We start from the raw sequence: 27,822 nt of genomic DNA, 5'->3' as shown, positions 1-27,822 counted from the left end.
CCCATTCCTGCCGATGAGAGAAGGCGTTCTGGAACCACTGCTACAGCCCAGAGACCATGGAGACGTCAGTTCGTGTAGAATTGATGTGCACTAGGGAGAGATGCAGTTCCTGCAGGGGACTATTCAGGCTTCTGCTCCAGTTACCTGCAAGATACTGGGAGAGACTGCTAGACAAGTTAATAATCTGAAAACATAAGCTTCCTTTAAGGGGAAAGCCCATATTTTCTATATCAGGTGAAATCTCTTTTGTTAACGAAACATTGGTGGTGAAGATTCTTGGGAAAATTGCGGTTGTATGTTTTGGAAAACCCGACAAGATTCCCCACCTATACTCAGGCTGTGTCATGGAGCCCGGAATGTTTATAAGGCCTTGCAATGTAGTAGAACTACGGCCAATTAGTAGTCCCACTGTGTCTTTTGGTAGAGGACCAGTGAAATCAGTGGCTACCAACTGAGGCCCCATTTGTGGGGTCAGTACGAGTCTGGTGGTGGAACAGAGGTCGAGGCCTGCGCTCCCTCTAGTAGCTCTCCAGGGCGTTGCCATTCTATGGGAGAACGCAGACTCGGCCACTGTTCTGGAGCTCTGGACTCCTCCATTGCCCCATATATTTGAGGGCCCTGAGGACGAGGGCCCAGTGTCCCTTTTTTGGCCGTGCTCCCCTAAATCCTGCTGCTAGTGGTTGACCATTAATGTCTTTTACTGACCAGCATTCATTAGCCCAATGATTTCCTTTCCTGCATTTGGGACAGAGGCCAGGTGTACGTGGAGGAGGATTTTGACTAGTCCGATTAATCCCCCTGGGACACTGGCATCTGAAATGTCCTTCTTTGCTGCACTTGAAGCAATTTTGAGGACCAGTAATTCTATTTCTATTCCTTCCTTGGGCTGCCTGCATCACAGCTGCAGCCAATCTTGCATTTGATAATGGTCCTCCTATCTCTCTGCAGATCTTTAACCACACATCTAAAGATTTATGTTTGTATGGATTTATAGCTTGTCTACACTCCTTGGTACATTGCTCAAAAATAAGTTGTTTTATCAAAGGCATTGCAGTATCTGGGTCGCCGAAGATCTTTCCAGCGGCATCAACTAGTCTGGCCACAAAGTTGGCAAATATTTCATTGCCTCCTTGAATAATTTTTGTGAGATTTCCAGATACTTCCCCTCGTTTAGGAAGGGCTTTCCATGCCCTTGTGCCAATAAAATTAATTTGCTCAAAAACTTGCGCCGGATATCCTGTCTGTTGGTTAGCGAAACGTCCCTGCCCCATAAGCATATCCTAGTCCCATGCTGGTTGTCCGTTAGCTGCATTGGCAGTTGCCTGCTCAGCTGAGAACTCAATGTAATAAGCTTTCCAATCTAAATAGTCGCCAGGTGAAAGGCAAGCTCGTGCTAAATTTTGCCAATCTGAGGGTGTCATGCAATATCTCCCTAGGGATTCCAACTGCGCCATAACAAAGGCTGCGGTCGTGCCATAAGCACGAACAGATTCAGCCAGTCTTTGGATAATCTTAAAATCCAAGGGTTCGTGATAACGATTCCTTTGTGCATTCTGAAAAACTGGATAACAATGAGGGGCATTTTGCAAGTGAAATGCCTCCATACCTCAGGACAGGCAGACCTACCTCCCCCTGGTATATGGGGCGGGGGTCTTATTCCGCCTGGAGATTTAGGTGGCTCTAGTTCAGGAGCTGACGGCTGCGTAATCTTGGTCTCCTTCTTTTTTGGTATAATAATGCTATCTAGCTGTTCAGCCAACTCCTCTAATTCTTCGTCCTCGGGGCCAGAATCATCCCCTTCAAACCGTTCCTCTTTCACTTTCCCCAAAATATAATTCCCCATTTTGTCCGAGTCCCGGAACTTTATTGTCTCAAAGCCTGAGAACTTAACAATTATGTCCCACTGACTGGGAACTTACCAGCTAGCTGCCCTGGCTGCCGCAAGTTCTGAGATTCCCCATACGGGCCACCAAAATGTCGATGCCGCCCCCGTCCAGCAGGAAAGACACCAATACCGGGAACTCTTCTTGCAGCAGTTTTATTCAGGATCCTTGACTACCGGAGTAACCCCGGGAAAAGCTCCCACAGAACCTTTATAGTGTGCCTGGTCCTATCAGAAACTGCCACGTCGTCACTCCTGGTTGGTGCATTCGAATCACACCACCTCACGCATGCGCATAAGGGGCTTGCTCACTGCATATGCGCATAAGGTTTACTCACTGCGCATGCGCAAGAGGGGGCGCACTGCGCATGCGCAAAAGGGCGCATTGCGCCGGGGAAGCAGCAGGGAGTGCTGCTATCTGTGGCTCTCCACATGTCATGATGCATTAAAATTTTAATTTAGTCAGTTACTGTAAAAGAAGCTGCTAAACTTCTATCTTCAGTGCGACACACAAAGCAGATATTAAAAATAACTTTAGATGGTGGACCCATAAAAATATCACACCAAATGACTGGATTAAATTTCAGGAATTTATTTTCTGTATTTTAATACAATCAGGTTAAAAGCCCAAAGTATCTTCAGAAAACAAGCTTCTTACTACCTTTGCCAAGAGAAAGAGGCTTCTTTATGTGTCTGAGTGTTTGATACTTAACTTGTGAATGTAAAAATATCATTTGGCAGTTTGTGTGATTCCTTTAAAAGATGTGTTCCTTTCAAAATAGAAACAAAAATCATGAATTCACAACAATTAAAACTGCTGGATTACATTCTTGACACTTGGTTTCTTCAGAGACTTGATCCACTTTCATTAGATAAAGTAGACTTACTTGAGGATTAGTTGAACTACCTAAGCCAGCACGACTGTGTCACTGTTAGCAGTGTTGAGCCTGGTAAGGTGGGATGAGAAGTGGGTATGATTTAACCATTTCCCCATTTTACTCAGATGCTCTGCAACTGTCTCCAGACACAAATGTCTGTCAGGATTGAGATGTTCTTTATGCATGTAGATGTGTGATTTTTAAAAATTGAGCTGAATTGTTGAAAGCAGTGTTTTCTATTCATTTTTGCCCTTTTATATTTACGATCTTATTTTCCTGTTCACTCTTGAGGACAGCTGGTGGAAGTATAAGTAAGCACATTTTAGGGTGGTTCAAACGCTTCTAGTGCGCTTTCTTCTTAAAACTCAGCACAGCGTTTTCAACACTTTTAAGCCATTTTTTTTTATTTGCAATTAATGAGTTCAATAAGGTGTATACACAGTACAGTTAATATAAAGATGCTATATGATGGAGAATTGGAAAGTAGGACTGGGAGATAGTTTTGAATCACATGCTACAGTTAATACTGAGCATTTAAGCAATATTTCCTGAAAAAATGGGTGTGACATTAGACATGCTTTATTGGCTGGCATGTTATTAGCTAAGTAAAACAAATGCCTTTTGCCACTTGAACTTTGCATCATTCAGCAAGTATTTTTGGAGCTCTCTACCGTGAATGGTATTGAGTATCAGAATTTTACAATAATAAAATGTGTGTTTAACTCTCTGAGAGTCAAGAATAATAACCCAGCTCCTTTCTTTATACTTTTTTCTTCCTTAAGGAATTGCATCTTGTGGAAAAGGAACAAGGAAGAACTTTCTACAAGCATCAAATGTAAGAGTAATAGATGTTTAGTAAGATAGTTTTCCTTTTACCATGTTATGAAATGTAACCACTGTGAGACATTTCCTAAAAATTAAGCTATTTTTGTGACTTTGGATGGCAATAGTTTTAGAGTTTATCTGAGGGATTAGTTTAGATCAATTTCGGAAATTTGTAAGATTTCACTGAAATACACAATATTGAACACAATAAATATCAAGTTTTCTTATTTTCTCTGGCCTTCCTAGATTACCTGAAACTTTTCCCATGTGCTTCAGTGTAAAATGTTAATTAATATATTAGTTTTCACATGAATACACCAGTTTTTATTAGAACATTCCAATTTCATCTGGTTATAAATAGGAAAAATAAAATAAGGTTAAAGGACATGAATTAAATAATCTAAGGAAAGGTTTTCAAGTAAAAAGTCAAAGGAGCCGGGCGTGGTGGCTCATGCCTTTAATCCCAGCACTCAGGAGGCAGAGGCAGGTAGATTGCTGTGAGTTTGAGGCCAGCCTGGTCTACAAAGTGAATCCAGGACAGCCAAGGCTACACAAAGCGACCCTGTCTTGAAAAAAGAAAAAAGGAAAAAAAAAAAAAAGTCAAAGGAACTTTAGCCATGCCTCAGAAGTGAAGGTCAAAGACAAAAAAGGAACACATCTTATGAGCTGTTTAGAGGATTGATTATTTTATGTGGCTTTGAAGTTGTTGCCTTCATGAGCCCATGTTTACAAAGGTATGGACTAAGTTATTTTGGTCATGTTGGCCTAAGTGCTTGCAATAAGTTAGTAAGATATATCGTGCTCAGATGTTTTTATCAGTAAAACCTCATCTGAATTTTTTAATTTAAGGTAGAAGAGACATAAACTATATAATACTAGATAATTTAAAAGTAAGTAATTTTGAAGCATTAATAGGGCTTGAACCTAGTAGTCACATTAGTAAAATCTTGGAGAAGGTATGTTAGTTGTGGGCTTTTTTCTCCCTTTGTTTTTGTTTTCTTTGTCATTTCAAGAATACTTTTGCAGCTGGGCATAGTGACACACCTTAATTCTACCAGTAGGGAAGCTGAGGCAAGAAGATCAGAAGGTCCTTGCCAGTCTGGTCTACATGAGACCCTGTCTTAAGGACAGTACTTTTGCTATTTAACAGTCTCAAGGTGTTCTTTTTTTTTTTTAATCAAATCGCAGAAAGAATTGGTTTTTATGTTATAGGCATATCACTTTCTTATGGCTATAAATTAATTATTCTTTTATTATAGTCTGACTGTAGAACAGCTCATCCAGTGATAATTGTTGGTCTAAGAAACAAGAGAGGACATGCATGTTATTGCAGCTGACATAAAGTACCCTTCATGCTGAGTTTCTTACATGCAGAGGGATGATAGTAATAACATCCAGTTCGCATCTGAAATATAAACCTGTGTAATTGTTTGTAAATATTTGAATTTAAGATTTATCATGTGTTTTATAGATTGCTCAAAGTTTAGTGACATGAAACTCCTGTAGGAATGTAGTCATTTTTTTTGTCTATGCTGAAAGTGTGACTTCAGTTGTTATAATTCGAGTCTTAAAGTTACAGTCAGTGGTCTCCCACTTTCTCCATCTGGCTTACAGGGTAGAGTGTCTTATTTATAACCACATTTCTGTGCGGAATGGGCTGTATTTGGATTGGGATTAGCTTAGGAGTTACAAAAATATTTATTAGATGGGAAATGCTTTAAAGATACATACATATACTGGCTTGAGAGCCTCTGAGTAGAAATTAGAGTTTTTTCATGGGGATTGACAAACGTTTTAAAAATGGTTTCTCGCCTCATACCTTTGGATATTTTTGAACTGTTGCATTTAGATTTGCCATCAGTTTTGAGTTCTTTTTGTATAAAATATGAAATAAAGGTTGAGGCTCATTTCTTTGAATATGGGTACCATATTTTTCCAGCAGCTTTTTAAAGGAAGACTATTTTCCCCTGTTGAATTATTTTGATAGTTTTGATAAAACTCAGCTCGCTATTATGTGTGGATCTGTTCTGGATTTTGCTCTATTCTCTTGATTTGTTATTCTTATGATAATGCTGCACTATCTTGCTTATTGTAGCTTTACAGTAACTATTAAAGCAAGTAATATTAGTTGGATGTAGTGGTACATACCTTTAATCCCAGGAGGCAGAGGCAGGTGGATCTCTGTGAGTCAAGGCCAGCCTGGTCTACAGAGTGGACTCCAGTACAGCCAGGGCTGCATAACAAGACTCTTACTAAAAAACAAACAAACAAACAAACACCAAAAAGTAATATTTCTTCCCAGCTTTGCTATTTGATTTCAAAATCATTTTCTCTACTCTGCTCCTCTCTCTCTCTTTCTCTCTCTCTCTCTCTGCAAAGGTCTTAGACCTAGTTATTTCATTAATCTCTTAATCTTTTTAAAATGCTATTGTGGGCTTTTAACAGCTCGCTGCTGATAGCACTGAAGTACACTTGATACATGTGTAAGATTTTGTAATTTGTCCTTCTGTAAACTTGGTGTTAGAACACTTATAATTGGTCACTAGCCCAAAAGGCATGGCCCATGAAAGTCTTCACTTACCAGGAGATTGGGATAGATGTGAGGACATCCTACTGGGACTCTAGGTAAGAGAAATACAGGAGATGGGGAAATTGAAGGATCCAGAGGGTCCTAGAAACCTACAAGAAGAACATCGTGACGAGTGGCTCGGGGTCCAGAGGGGTCTACTCAAACTATTGCACTAACCAAGGACAGTACAAGTAGTAAACATCGAACCCCTACTCTGATCTACCCAGTGGACAGGACATTCTCCACAGTTATGTGGAGAGCAGGGACTGACTCTGACATGAACTCTGGTGCCCCATATTAGACCACCTCCCCTTGGTGAGGAGGCATGGTAGCACTCAGAGAAAGAATAAGCAGGCTACCAAGATGAGACTTGATAGCCTGTGACCATATAGTGGGGGAGGAGGTCCCCCTTGTTCTTAGACCTAGGGGAGGGGAATAGGGTGAAAGCGGGAGAGATGGAGAAACAGGAAGATACAAGTGATGGGGTAACAATTGAGTTGTAATCTGAATAAATTAAAAAAAAGAAGATGCCTTAGAGTCCTTCGGATATTCTGTGTAGACCATCTTTTCTCTGGTAAAGATTATTGCTTCCTTTTAATTTATAGGTCTGTTTCTTTTGCATTCTCTATTTCATCGACTAACTATCCCAGTGTGTTGTTGAATGGCGATGGTGAGAACGCCCATCCTTGCTGGTCATAGGAGGATCACCTTCAGCCTTTTCACCAGCTCCTGCTGATATTCTTTTCTTATTGTCAGTGGGTGGTAGTTTTGTTAGCTGTTTTTTGTTTGTTTGCTTTTAATTTATTAAAATGATATTTTCTTTTTCCTTTTGAATATCTCAATATATTTGTAAGGTTAACGTTAGACCATTGAAACAACTAACCATGAGTTTTTGAAATAATTCTTGTTTGTATATTACTGGATTCATTTAAAAATTTGTTAACTCCTTCTTTCTTTTGTGTTTAATTTTCTCATATATTACATCCTGACTGCAGTTCAGTTGCCTCTCCCCCAGATTTTATCTTTTTTAAATTTTTTATTTTTGGCTTTTTGATACCGGGTTTCTGTGTGTAACCCTGGCTGTACTGGAACCTGCTCTGTAGACCAGGCTTAAGGTGTGCAACTACCACCTGGCCTCTTTTGTGTTTATAAAAGACCTTGGTTTGGTTTGTAAAGATTTGTTGTTGTTGTTGTAATTTTTAGAGAGAGAGAGAGAGAGAGAGAGAGAGAGAGAGAGAGAGAGAGAGAGAGAGACAGAGAGAGACAGAATGAGAATGTGTGTGTGTGTGTGTGTGTGTGTGTGTGTGTGTGTGTGTGTGTGTGTGTCTAAGCAGAGTCCAGAAAAAGGCTATCAGATGCCTCTTTGTCAGTTTATATCTATTCGTTTGAGGCAGGGTCTGTTCCCCTGAACCTGTGGCTCACTTGAGAAGGCAGCAAGCCTTAACAAAACCCCTGCTTATTACTTTGCTCCATGGGTGCTAGGTTTTAAATGCTAGTCCTCATGATGTCAGACCAGGTACTTAGCTACTGAGCCATCCCCCCAGCCCTATTCTTTATTTCTGTATCAGGTTAGTGCAGGTCTTATTTTCTTTCTGGAAATGTTTGTGAAGAATTCAAATCCCTCTCACCACTATAGTGTTGGAGATTAAACCTAGACCCTTGCTCATGTTAGACAGCTGCTTTACCACCCAACCACCTCTCCAGTCCATGAGAAGGTTTTAATTTAGGTTTAAAAATAGGCATTGAGAAGGAGAGAGCATGTTTGTGTATGAATACACATCTAATCTTGAATCTCTTTGTTTTCATGTTCTTCCTTGTGTTATATGGTTATTTACATTGAACTATAAGATACAAAATTTTCATTGTCGGTTTTTTCTATTTAATTTCCAAATATTTACTTAAATTTCCAGGGCTGTGTTTTAACTTTGTTATGTTCCGAGAACATAATTCTATGACATAATTTTTTGAACTTAAAAAAAAAAAAGATTTATTTATTATATATACAGTGCTCTGCCTGCATGTAGACCTGCACACCAGAAGAGGGCATTAGATCATATCATAAATGGTTGTGAGCCACCATGTGATTGCTGGGAATTGAACTTAGGACCGTTGGAAGAGCAGTCAGTGCTCTTAACCTCTGATTCATCTCTCCAGCCTGTGAACTTTTTGACATTTATGAGAAGGCATAGAAGATGGACTGTGTTGCTTAATGTTTTAATGTGTGCTAAGAAGAATGTGTTTGAGTAGAAATTTCTACATGTCATAATTAGGTCAAATTATTTGAGTTTTTTTTTTAAAACCACTTCAAGCATACATCCTGACATCCTGATTGATCTAGTAATTGAATATAATAAATGGGTATGTTTCTCTTTCACTTTTTGATTCATGTATTTTGAAGCTCTATTATTGGATGCATATGTTTTATGCCTTTTATGAGGAATTTGTTCTTTTGCCATAAAATGCCCTTTTTATCTCTGTAATAGGGTATAAAATAGTTACAGAAATACTTTGTGTAGTTCTTGACAGAAAGCCTGTTATTCTTATTTTTATATACAACTTTAACATTTTCTTTGGCTGTTTGTAAGACTTTTGTTTTAAAAGATGCATTTATTTTTATTTTATGTGTATGAGTGTTTATCTGTGGGTATGTGAGTCTATTGCTTGTGTGCCTGATACTGACGGTGTCCAGAAGAGGACACCAGATCCCTTGGAACTGAGTTAGGCCCACACCTATAATCCCAGATCTCAGAATCCTGAGGCAGGACGATTGCTATGAATTTGAGGTCAGCTTGAAATACATAGTAAATTTTAAGCATACCTAGGCTACACAGTGAGATCCTGTCACAAAAGGGTTGGAGGACCTATTTACTGGCTTTTAGTAATTTGATTATGTTATTATATCTTTTTCTTTGAGATGATTTTGCTTAGCTTTTGTTTTGGTTTAATTAAATGTAGACAAGTTTGGCTATGATTTCTTAGATACTCCATTTATCCTAATATTTTCATTGTAATTTCAAATGGTAATATATTTGAACTGTCTTCATTGCCACTGATACCACTGCTCATCTCAGTTTTCTTTCTGTGATTTGAGTGGCAGATATTCTAAGATCACTGTTTCCTCCCCAACCCCACCCCCAGTAGTATATAATTTAACCATCATCCAAAGTAGTTTTAGAAGTTACTAGTATAGTTATTTTTCTTCAATGTTTTACTTGTGTTTCTCCTATTTTTTTATTTTCTTTTATCTTTCTTTTCTTATCTGTATGCATGTGTATGCTCATGTGTGTACCTACGTATATAATATGTGTAGCAGCCATTGGTCAATCTTGGGTGTCATTTCTTATGGTCCACTCATTGACTTTGATTTTCATTGGGCACTGTGGCTCACTCGTTAGGCTAGACTGACTGTTCACCAAACTTATTTCTGCCTCCTCAGTGCTGGGATGACTAATGTGAGCACCATGCCTGGTCCTTTACTTGGGTGTTGGGGATCAAGTTTAGGTCCTCATGCTTATAAAATAAGTGCTTTGCCAACTCCTGAGTCCATACCCTTTGAGCATACTAAATTTCTCTATAGTCATCTTAAAAAATTTTGTGTAGGGGGGCTGGGGCCTATATATGATTATATTTGTGAGTAGATTTGTCCTTGTGTTTGAATGTTTAGAGACCAAAAGTTGGCATCAGTAGTCCTCTTCTGTTGTTCTCTACCTTATTTTTTAAGGTAGTGTCTCTTTGAACCTGGAGCTTGCTATTCTGACTAGACTGGTTGGCTAGCAAGCCCCTGACTCCTACTTGCTATTGCTTCCTCAGCACTGAGGTCACAGATGTGTGCTGGCATGCCCAGCTTTTACCTAAGTGTTGTGGATCTGAACTTACACAGCAAGCCCTGTGCCCACAAAGCCACCTCTCTGCTCCCTTAATTGTTGTTATAACATTGTCTGTTTATCTTTCTAAGTTCATGGCTTCTAGGTCTCCATATTGATTGACTGTTCTTATGTTTTCTTGCTGCTTTTTATTTTCCATATTTCGTTCGGATGCTGGATATTAATGGTTTTACATTTTGGGTGAAGGATTATGATGTCAGCTGAATCAGTGTTTAATTCCATAAAATAACAACACTGGGTTAAGCAAAAGGAATCAAAAGCCTGGAAAGGGATCCATGCATATATAGACATTACAATGGCAGGGTAAAGAATTATTCAGTAACTAATAATAAAAGATGATCTGTCACAAAAAGAAGTACCTTATTTTCTGATTTCCCATAATGTAAAAAACAAAGCCTGATTGTGTGTTTTCAAACAGAATGCAAAACTATAAAATAGCTAGAAGTTTTTGTAGGAGAATATGGCGATAACTTTTGGATAGTAAACCTTTCATATATTCCCTTTCACTCCCCTGTTCCCCATAGTTAGTCTTGTAAAAATTAGGTCAAGTACTTTAGCACTGAATTATATCCCTGGTTCCTTTTACCTTCTTATTTCTTATTTGCCTTTCTTATTTTCAGGCATTGTTTTACTAAGTTGCCTATGCTGCTCTTAAACTCACTCTGTAGTCCGTATAGATACTGAACTTGTGATCTTTGTGCCTCAGGCTCCTGAGTAGCCCTGTACTACAAAGCCCAGCTGTAGACAAAGGTTTCTTCAAAGGAAACTAAAGCTGTCAATATAAAAAATTAATAAACTTTGCAAACTTTCATTTTTGATTACTATATATTAAGTCTAATAGGTTTCAGTATATTTTCATATGTGCATATAGTATATTTTAATAATTTTCACTTCCATTCCCTGTATTGTCCCCTTCTACTCCTGCTGATTTCTTCTTAGTCTCTCTTCTACTTTTTTTTTCTCCTTTTGGTGACCCAGTGAGTTCCACTAGGTTTGCTTATAGGACTATGGATGAGAAGTTTATTTACAGAAGCATGGGGACCTTTCCTCCTCAGCAACCATAACTGCCAATATCTCCTCGGGGAGGGGTAGAGGCACACGAGCCCCTTCCCCCTCGTTATTGTTTACCGCTTATTAATCCTTAGGGAGGGATGGAGCCTTATGAATCGTACCCTACATGGTAGGTTGTGCAGTAATCACGGCTGCTGTGGATTCAAGAGTGTAATGGTTATGCGATGTCTAGAAGATAGTGCTCCGTGGCACTCCATCACACCCTCCAACTTTAACATTCTTTCCCCTTCCTCTTCAGGATGTTCTCTGAGACTTGGGATGGGGGGGGCGTAATAGATGTATCTATGACTGAAGATATGCAGTAATTTATCTGAGCACTATGATCTGTTTAGAGTCTTAGCAGTTGCCACTGCCCATTGCCCAAAGCAGCCGTTCTGACCAAAACTGACAGCAGCATTGATCTATAATCATTTGGGAAGCAATTTGGTTAAACAAATCTTGTTTTAGATTACTAAAAATATACAGTCAAACTAAAGTGGAGAGGATATTTTTAATATATTTAGCAGACAAAAGGGACAGGCCCAAAGATTACGAGCACTTCTGTCTATCGTGGACAGTCCAGTGTAAGGAAAAGAGAGTTGAAAAAGCACCTCATAAGAGAAATCTAAATATTTACAAGGCACTCAAAGAGATGCTTAGCCTATTATTAATCTAGGAAATACCACAAAAAAGTTCTGTGACTACTCCAGAAGACTGACTCATTTAAGTGATTGCTAATACATGTTTTGGAGAGTATTCTTAGTTATGGCAACTCACTAAATACTGAGGTACTATCTTACTATGAAAATAATCAGGAAAATGGTCTCCTTTTGTGGTAATGGAGGGGCTGCTTATTGAGAAAGGTACTGATGTCTTAGGAATGTTGATGCTCTTAAATAGTAATTATAGAGACCACAGTTTATACTAAATCCTTGAGCTATGTACTTTTGTCTCCTGTCTGTGTGTTTTTGTTATAATTAATGATAAAATATGAAAATATCACACTTTGTTTAAAGACATTATATTAAAAACTTAATATATACCAATGTCAAGTTCCATTGTATGCCCACCATATTAGTTATTTTCACTGACAAAATGCCAGACAAAAGCACTCTAAGGGAGGACAGATCTACTCTGGCTTATGGTTTTAGGGGACACAGTCCATCATGATGGTGTAAGACCAGGTGGCTGGACTGGCTCTTCCTGTGATAGTAGCGTGAGACAGCATCCAGAACTAGACAAGGACCAGAGCTCTGCTGTAAACATTCAAATACCCACTTCTGTAGTGCTGTTTTTCCACCATCCAGCCTAATCCTTAAAGGTTCCATACATAGGCCCTCAGATATTTCCACCCACTGGAAAACAAAGCCTATGAGAGGCATTTTACACCCAAGCTATAGTATCTACTTGTATTACTATATTCTTTGAAATACTTTTAAAAAGACATCTTCTGGTTTTGAGTATAATACTATGCATTCACACACAGATTTCACCAGGATGATGCAAAGCTAAAACGTTATAGTATTTAATCATAATGTAGATAACTCATTTATTTTTTATTTGAATCATGAGAGTCTTCTCAGAAATGATCATTTATCTTTAGGTAGAATTTAATTTTTACAAAAAAATTTTTAGAAATTATGCTTTTCTGAAAAGTATTTGGGATGGACATAATATCTGCATTAACAAATGAGAATTACTTTTAAGAGCAAATTGGTGGTAAGGATGAGAATTTTCCTTTCTGAACTTTGTCGTATGTCTATTCTGTTTCTCCTGTATGTCCTACACAAAGATTGCACATTGCTCTTTGTTGGGTGTAATTTGGGAATGAAAAGCTATGTGTAAACGGGCTTTAGTTTAAAGGCAATTTACATGTTCTGTTCCCTAATAATCTGAATAGCATTTTGCTTATTTGAATGTACCTTAAAGTTTCTCATGGTTATCCTCAGTTCTCATACTTTCCTTTAAGAGTTTGAATATGTTCTTGTGTTACTTTGTAATTAGGATGATAAAAGAAGTGAAATGAGTCATTAGCAGCCATTGACTGTTCATTGGTATTTCTAGAAATTGTTGTTTTGTAGCCTATTCTGATAAAAAATTTAAATTCATACCTTTTTAGTCATGATTAATAATTTATGAATTTTAAATAACTCTGTTCTGTTTTATGGAAGCATAGGTAAAATCTTTGAGTGCATTATAGAGTTAAAAGGAATGATTATTGACATAAATTTCCAATTTGTTTAGCAAATTTGTCTAGCCACTACTTAGGACCAATACATTTTTAGGAATTGGGGCGCTATATTATCTGTTATTTAAAAATGATGTGTTACTACCACACAACAAGGACATATGCTCAACCATGTTCATAGCTGCCTTATTCATAATAGCCAGAACTTGGAAACAACCTACGTGTCCCTCAATAGAAGAATGGATAAAGAAACTGTGGTACATTTACACTATGGAATACTACTCAGCTATTAAAAACAAGGAATTTCCAAAATTTGTGGACAAATGGATTGAACTAGAAATTATCATAATGAGTGAGTTCACACAGAAGCAAAAAGAGCTAAATGGTATATACTCACTTATATCGAGACACTAGTCCAAGGTGTACGTCCCCATGAAAAACTGTACTTACCAGGATAGTGGGTAAGAGGGGAAGACATCCTATTGAGACTTTAGGTGTGAGAAGCCTGGGAGAAAGAGGAAATAGAAGGATCCAGCGGGTCCTGGAAAACTACAGGCGAGTCTGGGCCTTGGGGTCCTCCGCAAACTATGGCAACAGCCAAGGAAAAAATAGGCAGTAAACCTCGAACCCCTACCCAGACTAGCCGATGGACAGGACATTCTCCACTGGTGAGTGGAGAAGGAGATCTAACTTTCACACAAACTCTGGTGCCTCATATTTGAACATGTCCCTTGGATGGAGATGCCTGGTGGCACTCAGAGGAAAGATAATAGGTCACCAAGGAGAGACTTGATACCCTATGAGCATATACAGGGGGAGGAGGTCCCCCTCAGACACAGACATAGGGGAGGGGAGGGGAGTAGGGGGGAAGTGGGAGGAAGGGAGGAATGGGAGGATAGATGGGATGGGCTAACAACTGAGATATAATATGAATAAATTAATTTAAAAAATAAAAAAAAAGAAAATGTTTTTAAAAATGATGTGTTATTTCTTTAACATATTTCTTTAGAGACCATTAATATTGTACCTTTAAGCTTCTGCAACTTTTCAGCATTCATCTTTAAATGTCTCTAACCATAAAACAGAATTGAAACATACAATAATATGTAACCTGTTATTAGGGAGATTTAGAAATTAAAATACAAAGATGCTATATTTTAACCAATAAAGATGTTTTTGTCACCTAGCCAAACCTGTATTTTATTTTAATACAGTGACTCTTTAACCTAAAACTTAAGAAATAAATACCTTAAAAGTGATATTTTGATATTTTTATTTTAGGCAAAGGGACCAAGACTGATCACTTCCTTTGTTCGATTTTTCTAACAGATAGCTGGTTTGGAGAAGTCACAGCTAGGTCATAGACCTAGCACAGGCTCTCCTGATGACAGGTGGATACTGCCCTTTGTAGTGTCCAGGGCTCAGAGTCAAGGATGAATTAGTTTGATCCTCCTTAGAATCATTTTTGTGTGCCTGATATTCAGCGTTGTTTTATGGTGGCCTTGAGTCATCATGATTTCTTTCATAGTGTTTGAATTGTTTTGCAGAGCAGAATATTTTATGAGGACCCCACACACAATCATCACTAATGAGAAAGCATCCTCCTTTCAATGTTTCCTATAGCTTTTTAAAGTTGATCTTATTTCTTGAATCTATAGTATTTTTAATTAAAAATTTTGTTATAAAATTAAATGTGTTTGCAGGATGTGCCCTATCTTTTTCTTTTCCTTTGTTTCTTTTTTTGGTGAAAGTGACGTAAAGGTCATTACTTTTCAAGCATAGGAATTATATTAAATATATAGTTTGGTGTTCTCCTTGTGTTACGAAGTGCGGGTTGATAGTGTCACTGTATTCACACAACAAACTTTATTTTCAGTGAGTAATTACTCTTAAAGTAATTTACAGTAGGATAGAATATTTACTTATTCTTAAACAACTTACTATGGTCTTATTTAGAACATGAATTTCTGCCTAGATTTAATGGTAAGAAATAGTAAAAACACCTTTTATTAAATGGAATTGAAACACAGTTCTTTAAAAGCAAAGAAGCATTGGTTTTGTTATTTTGTTATATTACAATATAAGTGTATCTGAGTATATTGTGTATATTTTTTTTATAAGAGACTATGGAACATCTTCCCCCTTCCCCCTTTTCTTAGTGAAATATAGTTGTGTTTCTTTGTGTAGAAGTTGGGATTAAAATGATTTGGTATTGTTTGGTTCTAAATATCAAAGTAGACTGTTTCTCCCTTTCAGGTTAGTAGTGCAGCTTTTTTTTTTTTAAACTTTGCAGATGGTACAAAAGCATATACAGTTACAATTTTTTCACTTTTTATATAATATTAAGTAAATTACATGAGATTCTCAGTACTTCATTGTAAAATAGGCTTTGTGTTAGTTCACATTTTGCCTTGTTTCAGGCAAATGTAAATGCTCTTGGTATTTTAAGCTAGGCTAGGCTAGGCTGTACTATGGTCGTCAGCAGGCTACATGTATCGCCTACATGGTTTACTTAAACTGTTTTCAATTAATGATAGGCTTACCAGGATCTAGCCCTTTGTAAGTTGAGGAGTGTTCGTGTTTAGAGAGCCTAGTGTAGTTGTACTTAGTGCAGTAAGTTTTTCTAGTGCTAATAAGTTACTTTGGAACACATTAATAAAAGAAGAAATGGGACATTAGCTAAGAGTGATGGCCATGCTCATAATCTCAGTGAGGCTCAGGGATCAGCCTCAGTTTTATAGAAAGCCTGGCACTGCTCAAAACAAACAGTGCTGTACTTGTTGGAAGCCAGTTTTGACACAGTGTTAAACTGAGGAGGGACATAGAGTCAAAGAAGCCAAAGAAGCAAAGGGCAAAAATATCTAAACTCTCTTAATGCTTAGGGGCTTTGTAACTGGCAACTCAGGACCAGAGGCTGCTAGCTTCTGGTGAGAAACTCTGAATTTACTTTAACTATTTAATAGCTCTTGAGCTGGTGGCTCTGGTGACTGTTTCTGTTTCTGCCCATAGCAGCAAAAAAAAAACCGCTAAAACTCTCTTTAACTCTTTAGCCGCCAGAGCTGATAGCTTTTGGCTATTGTCTCTGCTGATGGCAGAGAGAAACTCAAAGGGAAATTTATATATATATATACATACATGATTATATGTGGAAGATTATATATAATCATTTATATAAGATTATATAAAAGCAGCAGAGCAACAGCAATAGCCTATAACCTTTTGGGAGAGTCTTTGTACAACACTGACTATTGACTCAAGAGGGCTTTTCATACCTTCTGCTGGGGTTTTTGTTGGTATTTGGCTCTTGGTAGGGGTGAACATTGTCAGCCTATATGGGGAAATTTCATTTAAGCTATGTATTATCTGACTTAGATGTATTATAAGTGGTTTTCAGTAAATGCCTAATTTAGTAGGTAAATAGCATGATTCCTTATGACTTTTTCTGAGTTTGCCTTCTTTCTTTCTGTATTTTTTAAAATTTTATTAATTTATTCAGATTACAACTCAGTTGTTATCCCATTACTTGTATCCTCCCATCCCTCCTTCCTTCCCGCTTTTACCCTATTCCCCTCCCTAGGTCTATGACCGAGGGGGACCTCCTACCCCACTATACGGTCATAGGCTATCAAATCTCATCTTGGTAGCCTGCTTATTCTTTCTCTGAGTGCCATCAGGCCTCCCCACCAAGGGGAGGTGGTCAAATATGGGGTACCAGAGTTCATGCCAGAGTCAGTCCTTGCTCTCCACATAACTGTGGAGAATGTCCTGTCCGTTGGGTAGATCAGAGTAGGGGTTTGATGTTTACTTTTGTATTGTCCTTGGTTAGTGCTTCTTTCTGTATTTATCTCTCATCTCTCCCCTCCCCCTTGTCCTCAAATAGAAACCCATTTTCCCCCATTTACCACATCAGATTACTTGTATCCTACTTGTATCCCTTCATTCTTGCCCTCCTTACCCACAGTGGTCCATTTTCACTTTTCCTGATGTCTGCAATATCTCCATACAATGTATTCACATCTGAAATTTTGAATATTTGGCGTTAGGGCCTCAGATGAGAAAGAACATGTATATTTGTCTTTCTGTGTCTGTATTACCTCATTCAATATGATCTTTTCTGGTTCCATCTATTTACCTGCAAAGTTCATCACTTCCTTTTTATTTAAAAAAAACTGCTAAATAGTATTCATTAGTGTATATATGTACCACATTCATTTTCCATTTCCTAGCTATTGTGAATAGAACAACTGTGAACATAGCTGGGCAAGTATCTGTAGAGTAGGAACTCAAGTCCTTTGGGCATATGCCAAGGAGTGGTTTGGATGGGAAATATGGTAGATTTCTTTGTGACTATCTGAGAGTTCTCCCAGGCTGTAAAGTGTGCAATCCCACCAACAGTCAGGGAGGGTTCCTTAGCCCCCATACCTCCTTCAGCATTGGTTGTCCTTGTTTTCTTGATCTTTGCCATTCTGACTGGGGTAAGATGGCATGTCAAATCTGTTTCATTGGCACCTAACTTCTAGGGGCAATACACTTTTTCCCCTCCCAGATAGTTCTTCTTTTGAGAACTCTGTTTAAATCCAAGGCCCATGTTTTGAATGAGTTGTTTGTTTTTTATTCTGAATGCTAATCCTCTTTCAGATGTATAGCTAGCCAACATTTCCATTCTGAGGCTTCCTCCTTATTTTATTTTTTATTTTTTATTTTATTTTATTTTATTTTTTTGGTTTTCTGATGTTCAATTTGTTGAGCTTAATTCTTGGGAGTTCTTATTCAGAAAGTCCTTTCACACACCTACACCTTGTAGGGTACAGCCAGTGTTTTTCTTCCAGCAGTTACGGTGTCTTAGTTTCAGGTTTCACATTTAGGTCTTTGATCCATTTGGAGTTAGTGGGGCATTTTGTTGTTGTTGGTTTTTTTTTTTTTTTTTTTTTTTTTGTTTTGTTTTCCTGAGTATATTTGTGTAGGTTTGCTGCCATAGTCTTTTAGGAATGAATTGGTGCAGACTCTTCCGGCTTTCAAAGTTCCCATTGAGAAAGTAGATGCTATTCTGATGAGTTTTTCTTTATATGTAACTTGTATTTATTTTTTCTTGAAGGTTTCAGTACTTTCCCTTTGTTCTGTATACATAGTGTTTTAACTATGAGATGCCTTTTCTGGTCTGGTTTGATGGTATTCTTTGTGCTCCTTGTATCTGTACGGATATATCTTCCTTAGCTTGGGGGAAGTTTTCTTGTTGAAGATGTGGTATATGCCATTGACTTAGGATTATTCTCATCTGTCCTATGATATGAAGCTTTGTTTATTTTTAAATGATGTCCTGCATTTCCTGTATGGTCCTTTATTTTGGTGTGTGTGTGTGTGTGTGTGTGTGTGTGTGTGTGTGTGTTTTCTAGATCCTCTCTTTTATATTCTTTTCTTCTGCTTGATTTATTCTACATGTGAGGCTTTCCTTTGAGTTGTCTAGTTGGGGTTTTGGGTTTTCAATTCTTTCTTCATTTTAGCTTGAATCCTCTTTAATACTTCTCTTTATTCTGTATTGCCCTTATCATTTCCATTATTTTTATGGTTTTGCTTTGTCTTGGCATCATTCAAGCATTTATTCTCTTTTAAGTTCATTAAGCTGCTTCTTTTTGTCTTTAAACTCATTCAGTTCTTTGATGGATTTTATGATCTTTAAATTCTGTGTCTTGGGGTCCACAGAAATAGCAAACATTTCTGTGGGCGTGGTGAGTTTGGGACTGCGATGTGACCTTGAGCTTTCATATTGTGTATATATTTGTGATAAGATCTCGGTATGTGGGCATCATTAGTTAATTTTGTGTTTGATATAGGCAAAGTAGGTTGGGGCAGAAGAGAGGATGTGTGGGTTGGGTTGGACCTACAGGTTGGATGTCTGGCTTAGGTGGAATGTAGTCCAGTGAACACAGGGGATTGGTCTGATGTGTAAGTACAGGAGGACTAGATCACCCTGCTAGATCTCAGAGAGGCCCCCGTGTGTGTGTGTGTGTGTGTGTGTGTGTGTGTGTGTGTGTGTGTGTGTGAGAGAGAGAGAGAGAGAGAGAGAGAGAGAGAGAGAGAGAGAGAGAGATGGGGTGGGGGATGGGGAAAGAGAATGTGTGTGTGCCCATGGAGGTAGAGGCCAGAAGAGGGCATTAGAACCTCTGGTTCTATGCTACAGGTGGTGATAAGCTCCTTGATGTGGCTGCTGGAAGCTCAGTCAGGTCCATTGGAAGAGAAGCAGGCACTCTTAACCACGGAACTCGCTCTCCATTCCCAGGCTTCGGAACTTCTGTTAGAATGATGCTTAACTTTGGGCTCCTGTATTTAGTATTTGTGACTTTGAGATAGAAATTTGTTGCCTGTGCTATATAGTTCATGTCAGTTTTACAAGAGGTTATGAGAATTAAGAAATGATGTTTTTATATGAACATAGTATGAAAATATACTAGAAAGGCCTGAAAAAATACTTTTTAGTCATTTACCATGCCGGGTCTTTTACAAAGCCAGGTGTGGTGGCTTAATACTTAGAATTCCAGCACTCAGGAAGCTCAAGCAAAGTCATTGTGAGTTTGAGGCCAACGGGGCTCCATGGCAAGGCTGTTGTCTCAAAAAAAAAATTTAGAGTCTTAGCCAAAAATGGATGGCAGAGATAGATGAAAGTAATACCTATTTCTCATCACTCTCTTCTTGCACTCAGGAGGCACAGGCAGGCAGATGTCTGTGAGTTGTAGGCTAGCCTGGTCTACCAAGCTAGTCCAGAACAGCCAAGGCTACACAGAAAGACCCTGTCACAAACAAACAAAGAAATCAAATATACTTACTTAAAGTAAAAGAGAAGAAAAAATAGATTGCAGTGCAAAGTAGTACATAATTTGAAAAGTTGGTATATTAATAATTTGAAGTTTGGGAACAGATGCTAAGTTATGGACTATGTTAAGTTCTTGACTATTTTATCTAAGAATTTAGACTGGTCATTGTAGATTTCATTTTCATTGCTGAAGGAGATGTAATGATTTCTAAGATTATTTGAAAATTATAAAGTACTTTTAAAGGCAATTTTATTAATGTTTTATAAAGGTAAAATTTAGATAAAAGTGAGTCCCAGCACAGTATTGACTTAAGTAGCACTCTTTCATTTTCATTTGATAACTTAGAGTTAATGGGGGAATCAAATGAGAGTAGCTACTATACATAAAACAAAAAATTATGTATGTTTTAATATAGTATTTATTTTTAGTTTTTTGTGATATAACTTTTTACAAACCCAGGCATACTTCCAATTATTGAAAATTAATTATGAGTTGTTTTCCATTTTATGTTTCCTGATTTCCATTGTATGGGCAAAGAAATAATATTAATACCCATTTTGGTTTGGGATTCTAAATATTAGTAACATGTTATACCATACTTTGAAATATGGTTTTTAGTAATATTGTCATGTATTTGTATGAATTTTACCCCCAAATATCTGAAAATTTTATTCTAGCCTTCATGGTACATATAATGCTTTTGCTTTCAATTTTCTTGTTTAAAAAAAGTTACTTTTGGCCGGGTGGTAGTGGCACATGCCTTTAATCCCAGCACTTGGGAGGCAGAAGTAGGTGGATTGCTGTGAGTTCAAGGTCAGCCTGGTCTACAAAGCGAGGCCAGGACAGCCAAGGCTACACAGCGAAACATCTCGAAAAACAAAACAAAACAAACAAAAAAAGTTATTTTCACTAAGAAATTGTCAAGATCTGTACCTAGTTTAATGGTATTATATGTTTGGGCCTAGAAGGATCTGGGTTTTCTCATTCAAGGTGTAACAGGATGTCTGAGACAGGTAATACATTTAAATTGTAAACATGTCATGAAAAATAGAACCCAGAAATTGCACAAGGTGTTGAAGAAACAACATTTCAATAATGTTTAAAGTTCATTCTAAACACCTTTTTGCTATCAGGATTTTTTTCTTTCTAAATTTTAAAAGCAGCTTTTAGTTTTTGTTTGTAGTAACTTTTTTCTCCTCATAGTAATTATGTTAAATGAAAACAATGAAAAAGACTGCCCAGAAGTTACTATTTCAGTTTCCTGACTTACATCATTTAGTCCTTTTTTTTTTTTTTAATCTACAGAATTTTGGAAGAAAAACTAGCATTTTTTTTCTACCAACAAAATTATATTGTGAATATATGCAATATATGTGAATATATGTGAATATATAAGAAAAACAAATACTATATTAAAACATACATAATTTTCAGCCCTTTTAATGGCTGTAATAGTTCATTATATGGTCAGGCCATCTCTCTGTGCTTCTTTCTGTCTCTACCTTCCCCATATCCCCGTCCCCATTGTTTTGATTACATTGGGATAAACATGGATCTCTTGCCATTGAGTTTTGTTTGTTTGTTTGTTTGTTATTTCCTTATAATAAGTCTTGAAAGTAGACTTGAAATAGATTTTTTTCAAGGTAAGGTGAGAGTCCATTTCTTACTGAAGTGTTTGGATTTTGAATGTTGACCCAGTTGTTTACAAACCTCATGTCTACAGCATGGTTTGGAGCTGTTACTGTGTAACAAAATAAATTGTTTTTTGGGTGGACTTAATTTTCTTTCCAATTTATATTTTGTTTCCTTATGTGGTTTTTAGCCACTGAACAAAACTGCTTACTTTTTGCTGTATTCTCAAGACTCCCAAATGTGAACTTTGAGTCTTCCAAATGAGTTTCAGATTGAATTTCCCATTGGTATTTCCATGTGTTCATGGCCACCTCAAGTTTAGCATGTCCAAAATGGAATCCTTAAGTTTGTTTATAAAGAAATAGTGAATTGTTAAATATTAAAGTTTCTATTAGTATTTCATGTATTAAAAGGGTTTAGTTGTTGATTGTTTACATGTAATTGTTTTTATTCCAGAGTTTGTTTTAGTAGCTTTTGAGGTTGTTGTTGTTGTTTTGTGTCTCCCCCCCCCCCCCCTCACCACCACACAGGATTTCTCTTGTAGTCCTGGCTGTCCTGGACTTGATTTGTAGACCAGGCTGGCCTTGAACTCAAAGAGATCCTCCTGCCTGTGCTTTCCAAGTGCTGGGATTAAAGGCGTGTACCCCCATGCCCAGCTTTAGTAGCTTTTGAAACATTTGATATGTGATTGATTCAATAGAATCACAAAAGTAATCGATACTCATAATTGTCAAGTTTAATAATAGGTTATACCTTACTTTTAAAGTGTGTGCACCTAAAATACTTACTTAAAAATTTTAAATCAGGTTTATTCTTTTTATTTCATGTATGCGGTTTTTGTCTGCCTGAATGTGTGTACACCACATACATGCTTGGTGCATGTAGAGGTCAGAAGAGGAAACCAAGGGAATCTGAGTGAGGAATGTATGTGAGTCACCTTGTGGATTCTTGTTGTCTGCAAGAACTATATGCCCTTAACCACTGAACCATCTCTCCAATCCCTAAAATACTTATTTCCTTAGCAAAATTCCTTCAAATAGTGGGCATAATTATTCTTAATATATTTTACTTATCTGTAATCAGTATAACTGCCACATTATTCTTAGCATGGATGCTGATTCTGTGATATGTCTTAACTTAAGAGAGTAGATCTGAGTTGAGAATATTTTTAATTTTTAATACAATTCCTAAATTTCAAAGACAGAAAATTTTCACTTGTCAGAAAGTTTCAAGTAATGTTTCTTTGTGTTGCCTGATTACAGTTTTAAGACTTGAGATTTAATTAGGAAGGTTCTTCCTCCCCCCTCGGGAAAGGTACAGTATATATATATTTTTAAAGATTTTATTTATTTATTATCTATACAGTATTCTGCCCCCATGTGTGCCTGTAGGCCAGAAGAGGGCACCAGATCTCCAGATCTCATTATAGATGGTTATGAGCCACCATGTGGTTGCTGGGAATTTGAACTCAGGACGTTTGGAAGAACAGACAGTGCCCTTAACTTCTGAGCCATCTGTCTAGCCCACAGTATTTACTTTTTATGAAGAATGTTTCTTAAAAGTAGGTTAAAAATGTGGTCCTTTTTTTGGTTTTGGTTTTGGTTTTTTGAGACAGGTTTTCTCTGTGTAGCCTTGGCATCCTGGACTAGCTTTGTAGACCAGAGTGGCCTCTGCCTCCCGAGTGCTGGGATTACAGGCATGCTCCTGGCTTTAAATATTGCCTTTTTAATTAAATCTTTAGCTAAAGAAATGTGTCGTTTGATCCAAAAGAGTTAGTAGTTGTTAATCTTTAATTAGCATCAATGAAATTGGCTTCCTGCCATTATTTTAAGGTCATATATTTAATTTTTGTTTTAGTACTTAAATGTTTTGATTCATGTTTCTGTATATTTATACTGAGAATGTTTTCATCATTGCACACCTAAATCTTATATCTATTAAACGATAAGTCCTCCTCTGTCCCTCCAGTACCTGGTAATTATGATCCTACCTTCTGTCACGGTATATAACTTAGTCTCCTTAGCATCAAATCCTTAGTGTTTTCTCTGTATTATAATTTGACAGGATGTCTAAGTTTTCAAAAGTTTTAAAGGACAAATAATTTTGTGTATGTGTGCATTTGTGTGCAGTATATTTTATTTATCCATTCAATTATTCATGAACATTATATTGTTATTCCATTGTTTTAAAATTATTTGTTCATTTATTTGAAAAGGAGAGGGGGGAGAGGGAAAGAGAGATGGAAGGAGACACATAGAGAAGGGGGAGGGATGGAGGGAGAGGGAGGAGGAGAAAGAAAGAGACAGAGACAGACAGGCAGGCAGGCAGGCAGATGGTAGGTTTGCACATGTCACACTGAGTGCATGGAAACCCAAAGAACACAGCAGTCATTCCTTACCTTTTAGGGAGGAAGTGGGGCAGACAGACAGACTGACTGACTGTGGGTTTGCACCTGCCACATTGAGTACATGGATGTCTAAAGACAATGAGTTGTAGTCACTTCTCACCTCCCACCATGTGGTTACCAGGAATCAAACTCAGATACTTGGGGTTGGTAGCAAGCACTTTTACTCACTGAGCCATCTTTCTGGCTCTCTTTCTTTTAACTAACTATTGTAAATAGTACTCCCGTGAATGTTGATGTGCATATCTCAGTCTATACTTTAAATTCTTTCATTTATGTATCTAGAAGTTAAACTGTTGGATCAAAAAGGCATTTGTTATGCTTTTTTCCCCCACAGTAGCTGCTGTATTTTATGTTCCCATAAATTATACAAGGGTCTCAGTTATATAGCCATTCTAATATTCCTTTTTATATTTTAAAAAGTAATAGTGATTTTGGGTTGGCAAGATGGCTGGGTAAAAACACTTTGTACCAAGCCTAACTTGGTTCCTAAGTGAGCTACATGATGACTCTTCATCCTCAATCCCATGACATGTGCCCCCCCACTTGGAACAATAAAATGTAAGTTGTTATCTGAATGTGTGTAGAGAGGGTTTCTATTATGATTTTAATTCATATTTGCTTAATAGTTAGTGAAGTTGAGCCTTTTCTCATATGTTTATTGGCAGTTTATCCATCTTTTAAGAACTACATGTCTGTGGTCTCCCATACCCCCTTTGAGACAGTATCTCATTCTGTAGTCAAAGACGGCCTGGAACCCAGAAATGTTGTTGAACTAGTAGTGTTCTTTCTGTCTTTTCATGTACGAACCACTACTCTTGGCTTTTCCTTTGCCCATAGTTGATTGACTCCTTTTACCATGTAGTTCTAGGGATTGCATTTCAGGTCATCAGGCTTGGTAGCAAGTGTCTATCTACTGAAACATCTTGCTTGTCTTATCTTTTGCTTTTTTTTTTTTTTTTTAAGTTTTTCTAGACAGAGTTTCACTGTTATCTTGGCAGTCCTAGACTCACTTTATAGACCAGGTTGGCCTTGAACTCACAGCGATCCACCTGCCTCTACCTCCCAAGTGCTGGGATTAAAGGTGTGTGCCACACACCTGGAAAAATAACATTTTTTTATTTTTTGGTTTTACAGATAGGGTTTCTCTGGTGTCCTGGCTGTCTGGACTTGTTGTGTAGACCAGCCTAGTCTTGAACTCAGAGATCTGCCTGCCTCTGCCTCCTGAGTGCTGGGATTAAAGGTGGGCCTTTTTAAGTTGGGTCTTTTTGCTGTTGGGTTTTAGAAATTCTTCATATATTTTGGATATTATTCCCATGTTATTTGTATAGTTACTATCTTCCTTTCCTTAAGTTGCTCTTTGATTCTGCTAGTGGTGTCCATTGAAATGCATTTATTTATTTTGTATATGTAGGTACGGTGTGGGTGCATGTATGTGTGTTCACATTTGTGTGGGTGCATATGTGTGCATGTGTAGTACAGATGGATGCCTGAGGTTATTTGACATGCAGTGTCTTCTTGGTCATTCCTTTTCTGTATTGAGGCAGGATCTGTTGCTGAATCCACAGCACCTGCCATGCACTGACTCTAGGCAGCTGTCATGTCCACCTAACTTTGGGTAGGCTTTAAGGATACGAACTCTTGATTGTTGTGGTTGTGTAGCAAGCGAACAATTTTTATAGCCTCCATATTTTAAATTTCAGTGAAATCTAGTTCATTGTTCTTTAGTTTGCTGTGGTTTTGGTGCTGTGACTAAGAAATCACAGTCAGATCCAATTTCTTGAAGCCTTTTGTATTTTCTTCTAAGAGTTTTACAGTTTCAGTAGTTGGGTTTAGATTTCACTTTCAGATTCATTTTGACTTGATGTTTGTATGTGGCACTAGTTAAACATGCAGCTGCATTTTTCTAGGTGTCTAGTTTTTTGACAATTTGAAAGAATACCTTTGCTGTTATAATGATCTTGGTACTTTTATTTTAAAAACATCCATTTATGTATATTTCTGGGCCCTCTATCCTATTCCATTAGACTGTGCGTCTTCTTCTGTATTTATGCAACATTATTTCAATTTGTGACTCTAGTACATTTTGAAATAATAAAAAATAAGTCCTCCAGTTTCATTCTTTTTCAAGACAGTCTTCAGTTTGGATTCTTTTGAGATTCAATGTAAATTTCGGATTGACTTTTTCAAATGCTACAAAAAATGAGGATTTTGATAGTATTGCATTGCATTGTATTTGTAGATTGTTTTGGGTAGTATTGATATATTTTTGACTACTGTTTAAAAAGTTTTAGTGTATTACCTTTTGTTTGTTTGATTAATATACCTTGCTTTACATTAAGTGTATAGAACTGCAGTAGATTTAGGTGTGTTGGTATAGTATCCTAATACTTTCGTTATCGTAACATTTTTCTTAAGTAATAGGTTTTTCTACTTATAATACATGTCATCTGTGAACATAGGTAATTCACTTCCCCTTTTCCGTTTGGAAGCTTCATTTTTCTCTTATCTAAATTGCTGTCTAGAACTTCCACTCTGGTGCAGAAAAGAAGTGGTAGACTATGAGCCTTTTCTTATTTCTGATATTACAGGAAAAGCCTTTAGTCTTTTATCATTGATATTAGCTGGGAATTCTATGTATGGTTTGTTACACATTTTTGTTATAAAATATATAACATTTTGTTATAAAGGTAGCATGTCAGGAAAACTGTTTTTATAGCTCTCATTCTTTAAAGTATGGATCTTTTAGATGTTTGATTCTTAGTGTACACACACAAACACGCACGCACACACACATACGTATGTTTTGTAGTTAAATTTTTGTTAATTTCTGGCTTAACTTCTCTGATAGCAGAACATGTCTTTTCTTTGAAATTTGTTAAGACTTTATTATTTAGCATGTAATCACTTTTGGCAAATATTTTATATGTAATTATAAGGAAAGTATTTTCTGCAGTCTTAGATATAGTGTTCTGTGTGTCAGTGCAGTTGTTGACCTGGTTATGCCTCATTCATTCTGAACTGCTTGTTCCATGAGGTGCTAAGAGTGCTCTGCTAAAATCAGCTTACTAGAACTCATTCAGACAGGCCTTTGGGTGCTGGCTTTGTTTACATCAGACTTCTGTTTCTTACCTAGTTTATTTGGGAAAAGTCCATTTGAATAGATCAGTACAGTAGTAAAACTGTATGAGAAAAATATCCTCAATTCAGTGGGTAGGATATTGGACTCCCATGTAGACAATTTTGTTGCTGTAAAAGCTAGCCAGTGGCACACGTTTTAACCTCAGCACTAGGAGGCAGAGGCAGGCAGAGCTGTGTGTGTTCAAGGCTGGCCTGGTCTTGTCTACAGAGTAAGTTCCAGGGTAGCCAATGCTACACAGAGAAACCCTGTCTCAAAATACAAAAAACTCAAAAAAATAAAAAGATGCATTGCCTGCCAAGTGCCTTTTTCTTGAGCGTGTTTCTAATTTCCTTTTCTCTTTAGCCCCTAGTTTTTCTTAAACTTACAGAATGTATAAAAATACTGAAAAGTGCTTGGTTGTCAATGTGGAAAATGCCAGGGAGTTACTGTCCAATTGTGTAGCAAGCATTTTATATTTTAACCATGATAATTCATTTCTATGAATGGGCACTTAAAAAATTTTCAGTTAAACTTTAAAAGAGAAATGATTAAAGATGATGACTTAATATGCAACATAATT

The 27,822-nt window shown here is 37.3% G+C and overlaps 1 protein-coding gene across 7 annotated transcripts in view; it reads left to right on the top strand.

Annotated features, from left to right (window-relative positions):
* Positions 1 to 27,822, top strand: part of MEF2A (myocyte enhancer factor 2A) — a 121,279-nt gene that overhangs the window by 23,420 nt on the left and 70,037 nt on the right. The window contains exon 2 of one of the 7 annotated variants that reach the window (XM_084772362.1): positions 3,543 to 3,595. The exons of the other annotated variants lie outside the window; for them this stretch is intronic. The gene's annotated coding sequence lies outside the window, so the exon portion shown is untranslated. The remainder of the gene's footprint in view (positions 1 to 3,542; positions 3,596 to 27,822) is intronic. 7 annotated transcript variants of the gene reach the window in all.

Source organism: Acomys minous (assembly GCF_964271855.1).
Source record: "Acomys minous genome assembly, chromosome: 2".
Taxonomy (NCBI): Eukaryota; Metazoa; Chordata; class Mammalia; order Rodentia; family Muridae; genus Acomys; species Acomys minous.
This window is presented reverse-complemented; position numbering and strand designations above follow the sequence as displayed.